Below are 13,375 nucleotides of genomic sequence, written 5' to 3'. Positions count from 1 at the left end.
TTCGTTCTGTTCAATGGAAACCACCACAATCAGTTTTAAAGAGTAGGATCAAACTGCTCCCAGAATAGACTGCTGCACCCTGTCAATCCGAGTCTCTGTCGTCACTGTGGTCACGGAAATCGGGCTATTTATACTGGCGAAAGCACCCAAACCGAAGGAGGAGGAGGAGAATTGCATGTTTGCTTCCTGTCGCATTGAATGAAGTGGCTGGCGATGCATTTCAAAATTGCCATGCATAAAAAAAAAACAGGAATTTACTGTCACTCCTCATTCTGGAATGAGTTACAACTTCACTGTATCCAGATAGTCCAGATGCAAACAACGTGAATCATTTTATACTCTTTAACATCTAAAATATCTGCTTTGTAGATATGGAATTAAAACAAAATGATTTCCAGCTAAGTCAGATGCAGTAAATGGTTTGACCAAAAGCTTTGCCAGCGGATGTGTTTCAAGAACTGGTTGTTGACACGAATGCCTTCAGCTACAATGAAGCAATGGTGGGGGAGACAATGTATAAGCAGCCAAAAATCAGACAAATAGATAGGATGGAATGAACGAGGTTTGTCACGGATAGTAGCTTTGGTCTACAAATATTTCCTGAAGGAAACTGGCTCATTCAAGAAAGAAAATATGTATGAAATCTTATCATGCTTAATGTAAACTAGTCAGATAAGGTAATGAAGCTGTTAATTGTGTGTGTTGACTACACCAAGATCTGTATATCTGAAATAGGAGAGATTAAAAGTAGGATTGTCCAGTGGGACATCCAAAAGAATGACCAACGTGAAAGTAAGGGAATGTTTTCTTCTGGCAACAAGGGCAGTATTACATGACATAAGTGACGAAATCAACTGAAAAGTATCTTAGCAAATGGAGGACCAAAAGCAAGCCCCATCAAAATTTCTAAGTGCTGTTTTAAATAACTTGGAGGTAAGGGTGTCCAGCTTGACATCAGGGCAGCATTTAACAGAGTATGATGTCAAGGAGTCCTAGCAAAGCTGAAGCCAGTGGGATTGAGGGGGGAAACTGTCACTGGTTGGGGCCACACCTAGCAAGAATGATGATGATTGCAGTTAGAACATAGAATAGTGCAGCACAGTGCACTATTTGGTCCTCTATGTCGTGCTGACCTTTTATCCTACTCTCCGATCAAACTAACCTACATACCCTTCATTTTACTATCATCCATGTGCCTATTCAAGGGTTGTTTAAATGTCCCTTAAGTATCCAACTCTACGACTATTCCTGGCAGTGCATTCCATGCATCCACCACTCTCTGGGTAAAGAACAGACCTCTGACAACTCACCTGAACCTTCGTCCAATCACCTTAAAATTATGCCCTTCGTGATAGTCATTTCTGCCCTGCCAAAAAGTCTCTGGCTATCCACTCTATGCCTCTCACCATCTTGTACACCTATAACAAGTCACCTCTCATCTTTCTTCACTCCAATGAGAAAAGCCATAACTCCCTCAACCTTTCTTATTGGAGATCCACAGCTCAGCCGCAGGATATCACCAAAATGTATTGTCCTAAGTCTGACCAACATGAACATGGAAATGAGGAAGAGTAGGCCATTTGGCCATTCAAGTCTGCTCCACCATTCAACAGAATTGGTATGATCATATATCTCAAATGCGATATTCTGACTTTATCCTCTACCCCATCTAGGTTCACAGAGATGTGCAACACGGAAACAGAATCTTCAGTCAAACTCATCCATGCTGACTAAACTAATCTAGTCCCATTTGCCAGCACTTGGCCCATATCCCTCTAAAGCCCTCCTATTCATATACCCATCCAGATATCTTTTAAATGTTGTATTCGTACCAGCCTCCACCACTTCCTCTGGCAACCCATTCCAAACACATACCACCTTCTGCGTGAAAAAGTTGCCCTTTAGGTCCCTTTTAAATCTTTCCATTCTCATCTTAAACCTATGCCATGTAGTTCTGGACTCCCCCACCCCAGGGAAAAGACCTTGTCTATTTACCCTATCCATGCCCCTCATGATTTTATAAACTTCTATAAGGTCACACTCAAACTCCAATATTCCAGGGAAAACAGCCGCAGCCTATTTGTGTTTAAAGTCTTTTTCAAAAAAACTCTGTCTTTCTTGAATATATTTAATAACTTGACCTCTGCTGCTTTGTGGTGGAGAATTCCTCAGGTTCATTATCCTTTGAAGGAATTTTTCCTCATCTCAGTCCAAACGTGTGACTGTCTTGAGCTGACATGGAGGTCTCGACCTTGTGTAGAGGTCTTCTTTATCTTTGGCTTCCAGGTAAGTCCAGTGCCCTGGCAGGCAGTCTTATCCTGACTACATCTTCAGGGTATTCCATCACACTTTAATCAGCTTGCCCTGAGCCCAGCAGTGTCCACTGAACTGTGTTGAACTTTGTCTTAATTTTACTTTAAAATTATTATGTATGACTTCTGACATTGATGTAGGCACCATGGTGGTACTACTTATAAAACTTTTCACTGTATTTTTCCATGTAAAAGTAGATGTGACAATACATTTCTGTTCTAATCTATTCCATATCCCAAGATTATGTCCCTGGTTCTAGACTCTCCAACCAAGGAAAACACCCTCCCTGCAGCTAGTCTGTCTAGATGAGTGTGGTGCTGGAAAAGCCCTTCATTCCTGAAGGGCTCTTGCCCAAAACGTTGATTTTCCTGCTCTTCACATGCTGCCTGACCTGCTGTGTTTTTCCAGCACCACTCTAATCTTGACTCTGATCTCCAGCATCTGCAGTCCTCACCTTCATCTAGTCTGTCTAGCCCTGTTAGAATTTTATATATTTCAATCAGATCCCCACTCATCCTTCTAAATGAGTGTAAATATAGGCTCAGTTGAATCAATCTCTCTTCATAGAAGAGTCTTGCCATAGAACGGGTACAGCAGAGATTTACTAGGCTGGTACCAGGGATGGCAAGAATATCCTTTCTTAGGAAGGAGACCAAAACTGCATGCAATTACTCCAAGTGTGGTCTTACCAAGACTCTTATGACTGCATTAAGACATCTCTACTTCTGAAATAAAGGCTGCTTTGCTATTGGCCTTTCCCTGCCTGCCTACTTACATCGAGTGGAGTTCAAGCTTACCCAGACCTCTTTGAACATCCACACTTCCCAATAGAACACCATTTAAAGAATACTCAGCCTCTCTATTTTTCCACAAAGTGTATCCAGGTTGTACTGCATCTGCCATGTATTTGCTTAGCCATATAATGTTTATAAATCACCTCAAAGCTTCCTTGCATCCTCCTCACAACTCAATCATGCCCTGTCTTGTGTCATCAGAAAAGTTGGAAATGTTGGATTTGGTTCCATCATCCAGGTTCAGTGTACATTGTGAACAGCTGGGGACCAAGAACCACTGCTTGCAGTACCTCACCTGTCACTGTCTACTGCTTGAAAAAATAAGACTCATTTATTTGCATGCTGTTTTCTGAATGTCAACCAATTCTCTATCCATGCCAATATACTGCTCCCTTTTCCATGTGCTTTAACATTGCCCTCTAAACTCTTGAAGGACCTTATTAAAAGCCTTCTGAAATACACCATGTTCAATGGTTCTTTCTTATTTACCCCAGTAGTTACATCCTCAAAAAAATATCCAATAGATTTAAGCTTGATTTGCCTTTCACAAACCCATAGTGGCTTTGTTCAATCCAATTAATATTTTCCAAATGTTCTGTTATCACAAATTTTATAATAGACAACTAGCATTTTCCTCCACATTCGATCTGTATCCCTGTTTTTCTCTCCCTTTTTAAATAGCAAAGTTAATTCTACCATCCTCTAGTTTGTGGGAGCCCTGCTCCAGAGTCTATAGAATTTTGAGATGACAACCAAGGCATCCAATATTTGCAGGGCCACTTCCTTTATTACTCTGGGATGTAGATTTCCAAGTCCCACTGCTTTGACAGACTCTAGCCCCATTAATTTCCCCAGCACCATTTTCTTATTAATATTTCTTTTCTTCAATTCCACCTTGTCACTAGACCTTTGTTTTCCTGGCATCTTTGGGAAGCTGCTTGTGCCCTCGTTTGTGAAGACAGAACCAAAGTATGTGTTTAATTCTTCTGCCATTCTGTTGTTCCCTATTATAATTTCCCTGGCTTTTAACTTTAAGGGATCTATATTTGTCTTTCCTAATATTTTTCTCTTTACATATTTATAGACGTTTTTATGGTCTATTTCTACGTTCCCTGCAATTCTACTCTCATTCTCCATTTTCCCCTTCTTGATCAAAACTGCTTTACCAAAGGCACCATAAATGTCCGAAGTGTGGTATTCCCAGATGGCTGCACAATATTCCATGTGCAATAATACCTGGACAACATCTAGGTTCAGGCCGATATGTAGTGAGTAATATTCCTTCCACACAAGTAATAAGTAATGTCAATCTCCAACAAATGCTTTGACACTCAAAGGTATTACCATTGTTGAATCCATTTAAAGAAATTTCACAATTGGATGCAAGTTTGCTCGCTGAACTGGAATGTTTATTTTCAGACGTTTTGTCACCATACTAGGTAACATCAATGAGTCTCTGGTGAAGCCTTCTCAAAACTCACTAAATTTCACAATTCTTAACAAGCAAGCATTCCATTGACTAACAAAAACTTCAATTGGAAAAGCTATCAATCTGTGGCTACTTAAAAGTTAAAACTAGAATTAGACTAAAATAAATGGTTTTAAGATTTCCAATGAGTAACTTGATTAGAACCTTTAGAAATCAGGAAGGGAGACCAAAATTGATACAGGGGGACAAATAAAATGAAAACAAACTAGCAAGAAATATAAAAACAGATTATAAGTTCTTCCACAATTAAATGAAACAATAGAGTGAAACATTTGAGCATGGGTCCTTCTAACTACATGATATTTCAGCTCTTTGTATTGATGGAAAGAGTGACCACACAAATGGAGCACTAATCATGGCAGGAATTGAGTGAATGTAGGATCCCACCCAATGGCCTGCACACTTGGTCTGCCAGTTTAAATTGAATGGAGAAAAGCCTCACCTTGATGATTCAGCACAGTCAATGTAGTCCAGCAAAATCACTCCTACTCTGTTAGCAGCATATTGTGTGATGTCCAGGAAAGGGAAGATGGAGAAAGGCTCCACAAACGTGAGGTCTCTGCTGAAAATCCTCCACTTCCCCTCCAACCCTCACTCCAAATTAGTTCCCCATGTGCTGCTTCCTGTCTCAATGTCAAAACTGGTCTCTGCACAAATGCACTGTTACAAATTGATAGCTGGTTACTAGAATCAGCCTTTATTCTGAGTCACATTGAGATACAGATTTCAACATTACAAACATACATCTCCCAATAGAATTTCAACAGTTTCAGTAAGTGAGAGGTGACCTCATAGAAGTTGATAAAATAATGAGGGGTATAGATAGAGTTAATGACATTCTCTATGATTAGGGATTTTTAAGGTGAGACAAATTTTAAAAAGGTATGGGGGGGGGCTGCAGGGGAGCTTTTTATTAAACACAGAGGATGATTCGCATGTGGAATGAACTTCTTGAGGAAGTGGTGGATGTGGGTACAATTACAACATTTAAAAGACATTTGGATAAGGACATGAACAGGAAACATTTGGATAGATATGGGCCAGAAGCAGACAGGAGGCACTATGTTAGTTTGAGATTATGGTCAACATGGACCAAAGGATCTGCTTCCATGCTGTTTGACTCTATGACAATGACACTAAAGTATCTTTAAGTTATTTTTGATCTAACTGTTCTTTCATGTCATGACACACCTCTATTTTAGATCTAAAGGCTGGAATCTTCTCAGACACTGAATGATGTGGGCATTGGAGAGTCAACTGGCAACATCGAATGACAGAAATGAGGCTCTTGAGGAAAAAAAAAGAGTCTTGTTCTGCAACTGAACTTTGAACAGTGAGCCGAGATTCTCGCTAGTGAGTGATGAGAGGTCTGTTTGCATCTATGTGCAATACCATTTGTACCTAATCTTGTCTCCCTGACATTGCATTGCCTATTCTATTCTACCACGTGCCAGATAGAAATTAGACAGCAATGCTTCCCAATATGGAAGTCAGAGGATCCAGCTCACTACTTGCTCCTCCAGACTGCAGTCCTGAATATCTCAGGGCACACTGCATTGCCAACAACAGCCTATTCACCATAGTCATCCACGGATGTTGGCTTCACAAATGTACTGGTCTCTCGGTATCTTCAGTTCACATCCCTGACTCACTCATAATACAATACCCCACTTCAGTGCTGCACTTTGGAGCACCACGAAACCCTTCATTTTAATGCAGATGCCAGGGCACTTTGAGAGCAGGGACAAGCTCTGAACTCATGAATTGAATCAGGATGCATCTCAGGGCTCTTGCTCTTTATTGCTCACTCACATTACACCTTTTTGGATGCTCACAGCATCTCAGTCTTGCTTTTTTGCATGTTTCCTCTTCAGCCAGAGCATAAAGGCTTACAATATTTCTGTCTTGACTTGCTATCTAGTTTAGACACAAAGCCATGCAGCCTGTGAGTGATCAGGTAAGGGGGTAACCATGTTGTTATACGACACTGTGCTTTATCAATGTTACACCTATACCAGTACCAGCAGTTTGCAAACACAATGGCATGTATGTCAGTGAAATGGACATATCTCAAGTCTGAGGGGAGTAGTCTTCAGTCTGATTAAAGGAAACAGCCTTTAGTCAGGGTAAAGGCACAGTAAGTCAAGAGAAAGTCCAATATCAGTCCAGGGGCTTGGACTTGGTCAGTCAGGGGTCTGGTGAATGAGCCCTGTACATCCAATTCAACCAGTCCGTTGGGGAGCTGTACGACCATCAGTTAGGAATGCCTCTCCAAGTTGCTAAGGAAGGAGGAAGGGCCATGGTCAGTCCAGAGGTGCACGAGCATAATCAGGGATCGAACAGCAGTAGGAAAGCTGGTGAAAGTCGCATGTAGGGATTGGAGGCAACACACTGGGAAGCAGAGAGGACAATAATTGTGAAGAGAGTCAACTCAATATATTAAGGCGAGAGACAATAGAGTATTAAAGAGTAATGGCCACCATTCTCGATTTGATACAGTTATGGGGTGGGGTGGGGGGGTGCAGTGGAGAACTGTGGATGAGTATGCTGTATGTCTGAGGCTCAGAGGGTAATGTGGGGAAACAAACATTTAAATAAATGGGCCGTGTAGGAATGTGGAGATGATCAATGCTGATGGGGTTGTCAGGGAGGGCAAAGAAGTAAGGAATATGAAGATTAGGGCGAGGGGTCTTTACCCACACTGAGAGGCTGAGCCTGTGAGGACTGATGCCTGTTGCCTTCTCAGCCAAATCACAAATGTACAGTGGAAATTAAAATGGATAACATCACACCCAGAGTACTTGTTTCATTCTCTGAAGGAGGAGCCCTTCAAAGAGCAATAGCATTAAACAGCAACCCATAAAGTATTGTCGAAGGTTATCACAAAATTCTGTGGTCCTTACGCATTGACCAATCCCGAGGAGTAAGGATCCTAACCAAGCACTCTTAACCCCATCTTGACCCACTCTTGAAAAAGGGTTATGCCTGGAATGTCAACTCTCTTGCTGCTTAGATGCTGCCTGACCGGCTGTGCCTTTTCCAGTGCCACACTTTAAAGACTCCGACTCTCCAGCATCTGCAGCCCTTCCTATCTCCTAACAATATAAATCAATCCTCCTAATGGCTATGAGGCACAGGCAATGTCGTGTGGCTAATTAAAAAGGATTCACCTGAGTTGCCAAAGTAGCAATCACCTTCCAAATCTGAACAAGATGTAAGAGCTGTTCACTTTACACCCTGAACCACTATCATTGTTAGTAGCTGTCTGTGAAGAAAATTATAAACGACAAATAGGTTTCATGATCTTTTCCCCCCAAAGGTGACACAGCAGTGCCAATTAGAATTGGCAGCACAGCAGATATGCACTAAAATATACCAACTTTAATTTAGAACTTACTTCAAATTAAGTTTTAAAAAAAAAGCAATTCAAGGGAAATGTTTAAGAAAATAAGCAATGGCTGCAATCACAACCCACTCACCTTAATTCAAAATAGGTTAAATCAAATTAACTCCTACTTCAACTTTATGATGATTAAATTTTTATTATGTATAAATTCTCAATCGTTGTACTATTTAAATTCCATAATTCAATTTATTGCATGATTTTGTTTAAAAAACCCCAAAAAAGTAGCTTTGAAAATATAGGAGTCTAGATTAGAGTGGTGCTAGAAAAGTACAGCAGGTCAGGCAGCATCCGAGGAGTAGGATACTGCCTGACCTGCTGTGCTTTTCCAACACCACTGTAATCAAGACTCTAATTTCCAGCATCTGCAGTCCTCACTTTTACCTTGAAACAAAAAACAGGAGATGATTGTACTAACTGTTGCCTTTGAACCTGCAGGAGACTCATGCAAGATAATTTAGTGTCCACAATAGGAGTTTCATTTCCATGAATGGATCTAAACTTATTTCTCAAGCTCAATTAATTTTCACAGAAAAAAGTTACATTATAATATAGCTAGTCTTAACTGAGACTTTTGAGCAAAATCTTAGAATTATCCTTCCTATAATTAAATACATTTTTTGGACAGTGTCAGATACACTTCCAAGTTTTGTTTTGCAGACATCATGAGAGAAGATTTTCCTAGGATAGTGTCGATTGAAGCTGGAGGAAACAACAAACTAGAGAGAGCCCAGTTTCATGTTTTCAGCCATTTAAACATTAAAAAAAACAACAGTATTAACTGATAGTTGTCATTCACCAGAGCTTATAGTTAATAATCGTAAGTGTACAACAAAGCAGCTAGCATCATTTTGCCTATTTTTTTTGAAAACTTTAAATTGATTAAAAGCAACTTGTATATTATATGCCAAAACAAACAATGACAAAAATAACTTCCTTCACATAAGAGGTAGGAGAAGAATTATTTATCATTGATTCCCAGCCTTTACTTTCATAAACATACAAAACTTCAAACAGATATTGACAATGTTTAGCAATCAATTTCCTAGATTTTTTCCCCACAGAAACAGCTGGGCATTATGTATTTGAAATTTTTAATTTTTTTCTTTAAGTTTTACTTTCACTAATTCTGAGAAAATAATTTATTGCATTATGAGGCAAATTTCTAACATCAACAATTTTTATTTTTTGTACCATAGCAGATATTGAGATAAGAGCTCAATTTGGTTAGCTTTGTTAAGTTTTACCCAGAATTGAATGATCTTTCCAGCTACCCATTTATGCGTATGTGATAATAAATCTGCCAGTGGAGACATCAGGAAGGTAATGCATAATCAGAAATGAAACTCAATTTTTGTTTTGCTAACTTTCTCCTCTTTTCACTGCATCTGAAAATAAGTAGTTCTGTGACTGTTGTAAACTACCTAGTATGATCAGTCAAGTGGTTCTACTTCACAAAAGAGTCTTGTAGGTCTGGTAGGCTATTTTGTCCGAACATCACAGTGCATCAAAACAGAGCTTACATAAAACCCACATATTGAGGTCGGGATTAGTAATTAGGAACAAGAAGCCAATAGGAGATTCCCCTTCATATCATCATACAATTTCTACAGTATGAAAGCAGGCCATTTAACCCATCAAGTCCATACTGCTCTCCAAAGACTCACCCCATCCTCCCAAACCCCCAACCCCATCCCTGTAACTATGCATTTCCCAAGGCTAATCCATCTAACCTGCACATCCTTGGACTGTGGGAAGAAATACACACAGACACAGGGAGAATGTGCAAACTCCACACAGCCTGAGATTGGAATTAAACCCAGGTCTCTGGTACTAAGAGGCAGCAATGCTAACCACTGAGCCACTGTGCCACCTTTTAGAATGGGGAGCTGAAAGTGACTGAAGAATTGTCTGAGTAAAGATAGCTTTTAGATCTTCTGCTCTATTTTCTATCAATTTGCTTAAAGGTTCTTTGATTTAGTATTTTTGCCTAAAGCAATGGAGCAACTCACCAAGGTTCCAAACATCTTTATATTGACCTTGAAGGATAAAAGCAGCAGATACATGGGAAAATAACCTGTAAATCTCCCTTTATGCCACATGCTATTCCTAATTTGGAACTATAGCACTGTTCCTTCACAGTCAGTGGATCAAATACAGTTCCTAACAGTACTGTGAATGCCCCACACTCTGAGGACTGCAATGGTTCAAGAAGGCAGCTCATCACTACCTTCCTGAAGACAATCAGAGGAACAATAAATGCTTGCCGAACTAGCTATGCCTACATCTGATGAACAAAATATTTAGAAAAATAGAAAGCAGATTCTACAGTCCGAAGATCTGAAATTTGCATATTGTCCCCCAAGTTCGACCACAGGCACCTGAACTAGCCAAACAATAGATTGGTTCTCACTCAAGTCTTGAATAAACTAACTCACTTGTTTCTCCAAATTTACTTGAATAATAATTAGAGGACAACTCAGAAGAACTTTATTCCAATTTGATTTATAGACTGCTTTTTAAAATCCACAAATCTGGGCCTATCACATCTTATAATGTGTGGTTTTAAAAAATCATTAAAATACCCCAAATTAATCAGGAATTTTGTGTCAGTGTGAACTATGAAATTGCAGAAACATACTTTTCATTCTTTCACAAGGGCAAACTTCAAACAATTGTTAAAATGACCTTTTTTTTTTACTTCTGTTCCAGGTGTTAGTGCTACCTAGGAATTCAAGGTTATCCATACATGCAAACATTCAAAAGATACAGGCACATAATTTGTCTTCCTATTCTTGAAAGACTTGGTTAGCATAAGGCAGATCAACACCATTTTCAGAGAAAACTGAAAGATTTGAATGCTATTTCTATCGACCCTGTCTCAAAACTACTAATCACTAGCCTTCCTTGTTTGAAACTGAAGTGATGCTGGGAGGACACCAAAGAACTTTCAAATCACAGCTGCTTCTTCTCAGAGTTTAAGAAATTTATGAATACATCATTCTAACAACATTTCCACAATTTTAAGCAGGAAAATATGCAGTTTTAGTAAACCAAAGTACAGAACAACTTTAATTTTCTTAAGATAGCTCTGATTCTACATCTCCGATGTTATCGCCTAACAGACTGTGGGTATGGAGCCTAAGACCAAGTGGAATTGTGGAACAGGGAATGACGATATGTTAAGGGATAATTGGATGGACATTTTATTGGGTGTCTTTGTATGTGTTCATATGGAAGAAGTAATCAGAATTGGAAGTTTGTGGGGTGGGCATGTAAATGAAACTCTAACTAGAAAATAGATGCCTGAACTCTACCTTGCGAGCTTTTCTCCCTTGGTATTTAATATTGTTTACAGAGGATGGTTCACGGTGTGAGCTATTGTGTTATAGGCTTTATTAACTCACTCACCAGCTTGTTATATTTTCTAATACAGGATTGCCGTTCATTCATTCATAACTCTTTACGAACCCATTATTTTCTATAACACTGTTTCACTCATTCATAAAACCGCCAAGGTTCTGTAGTATCCAAATTTAAAAACACCCCTTTCAAACCCATTACTGCATTTCCACACCTTATCAGCCATTGCAACAAGCGTGTTTACCTCTGAATAAGTGCAGCATACAGAATAATATCATCTCCATCAAGTCTCCATGAAACATTATAATATTAATCAGCCTTTACCAACTGAACCAGACTGGTACTATTATCCTTGGGGGAGTTTTTGCTACTGCTGTTAGGGAGGTTTTAAACTAATATGGCAGAGGGCTGGGAACCAGAAGAGAAGAGTAGTAGACAGTGAGGTGGAAACTAGAGACTGTAAGGAACAGGATCATGAAGTTAGCATTACCAAAGGGAAGACTAGGCAGAGAGTAGATGAACGCAAAAGAACTGGTGGCCTGAAGTGCATATACTTTAATACAAAGAGTATAGTGGGTATGGCAAATGAATTTAGGGCTTGGATTGGTGCCTGGGAGTATGATGTTATTGCAATCACAGAGACTTGGTTGAAGGAAGGGTATGATTGGCAACTAAATGTCCCAGGATAAAGATGCTTCAGACAGGGCAGGGAGGGAACTAAAAGGGGCAGACGAGTTGTATTGCTGGTCAGGGATGATATCATGGCTGTGCTAAACGAGGACACTATGGAGGGCTTGAGTGGTGAGGCATTATGGGTAGAGCTGAGAATAAGAAGGGTGTAGTTACATTGTTGGGGCTGTATTACAGGCCTCCCAACAGTGAGCATGAGGTAGAAGAACAAATAGGTAACAGATTATGGAAAGATGTAGAGGCAACAGGGTGGTGGTGATGGGAGATTTAAATTTTCCCAACATTGACGGGGATACACTTAGTGTCAGAGGTCTGGATGGGGCAGAATTTGTAAGGAGCATCCAGGAAAGTTTTCTAGAGCAGTATGTCAATAGTCCGATGAGGGAAGGGGCCATATTGAACTTGGTATTGGAGAATGCGCCAGGCCAGGAGTAGACGTTGCAGTGGAGGATTTCTTTGGGAATACTGACCACAATTCTGTAAGTTTTAGAATACTTGTAGACAAAGCTGAGAGTGGTCCTAAGGGAAGAGTACTAAACTGGACCAAGGCCAATTATATCAAAATTCAGCAGGAGCTGGGAAATGTGGTTTGGGAGCAGATATTGGAAGGCAAGTCCACATTTGATATGTGAAGGCTTTCAAAGATAGGTTGAAGATAGTGCAGGTTAGGCACGTCCTTTTGAAAACATGGACAGGAAAGCAAGGTTCATGAAGGGAGGCACGATGGCTCAGTGGTTAGCACTGCTGCCTCACAGTGCCAGGGACCTGGGTTCGATTCCATCCTTGGGCAACTGTCTGTGTGGAGTTTGTACATTCTCCCCGTGTCCGCGTGGGTTTCCTCCGGGTGCTCAGTTTTCCTCCCACATTCTAAAGATGTGCAGGTTAGGTGAATTGGCCATGCTAAATTGACCATAGTGTGAGATGCATTAGTCAGGGGTAAATGTAGGGGAATGGGTCTGGGTGGGTTGCTCTTTGGAGGGTTGGTATGGACTTGTTGGGCGGAAGGGCCTGTTTCCACACTGTAGGGAATCTAATCAATTAACCGTGGATGACAGGAGAAATCGTGCGACTAGCCAAGAGGAAAAGGGAAGCATAAATAAGGTCCAGGGAGCCAAGAACAGACAGGCTTTGGAGGAATATCGAGAGAGGAGGACCAATCTTAAATGAGGAATTAAAAGAGGTCATGAAATAACTTTAGCAAGCAGAATTAAGGAGAATCCCAAGGCATTTTATTCATATATAAGAAGCAAGGAGGTAACTAGAGAAAGGGTTAGTCCATTAAAGGATAAGGAAGGAAGGTTGTGTGTCGAACCTGAGAAAATC

The 13,375-nt window shown here is 40.2% G+C and overlaps 1 protein-coding gene across 4 annotated transcripts in view; it reads right to left on the bottom strand.

Moving 5' to 3' along the window:
* Positions 1 to 13,375, bottom strand: part of rnf44 (ring finger protein 44) — a 148,901-nt gene that overhangs the window by 94,135 nt on the left and 41,391 nt on the right. The gene's annotated exons all lie outside the window — the stretch shown is intronic.

Source organism: Chiloscyllium plagiosum, chromosome 14 (genome assembly GCF_004010195.1).
Source record: "Chiloscyllium plagiosum isolate BGI_BamShark_2017 chromosome 14, ASM401019v2, whole genome shotgun sequence".
In the NCBI taxonomy this organism is placed as follows: Eukaryota; Metazoa; Chordata; class Chondrichthyes; order Orectolobiformes; family Hemiscylliidae; genus Chiloscyllium; species Chiloscyllium plagiosum.
Note: the sequence above shows the minus strand (reverse complement) of the source record. Positions and strands in the feature narration are given on the sequence as shown.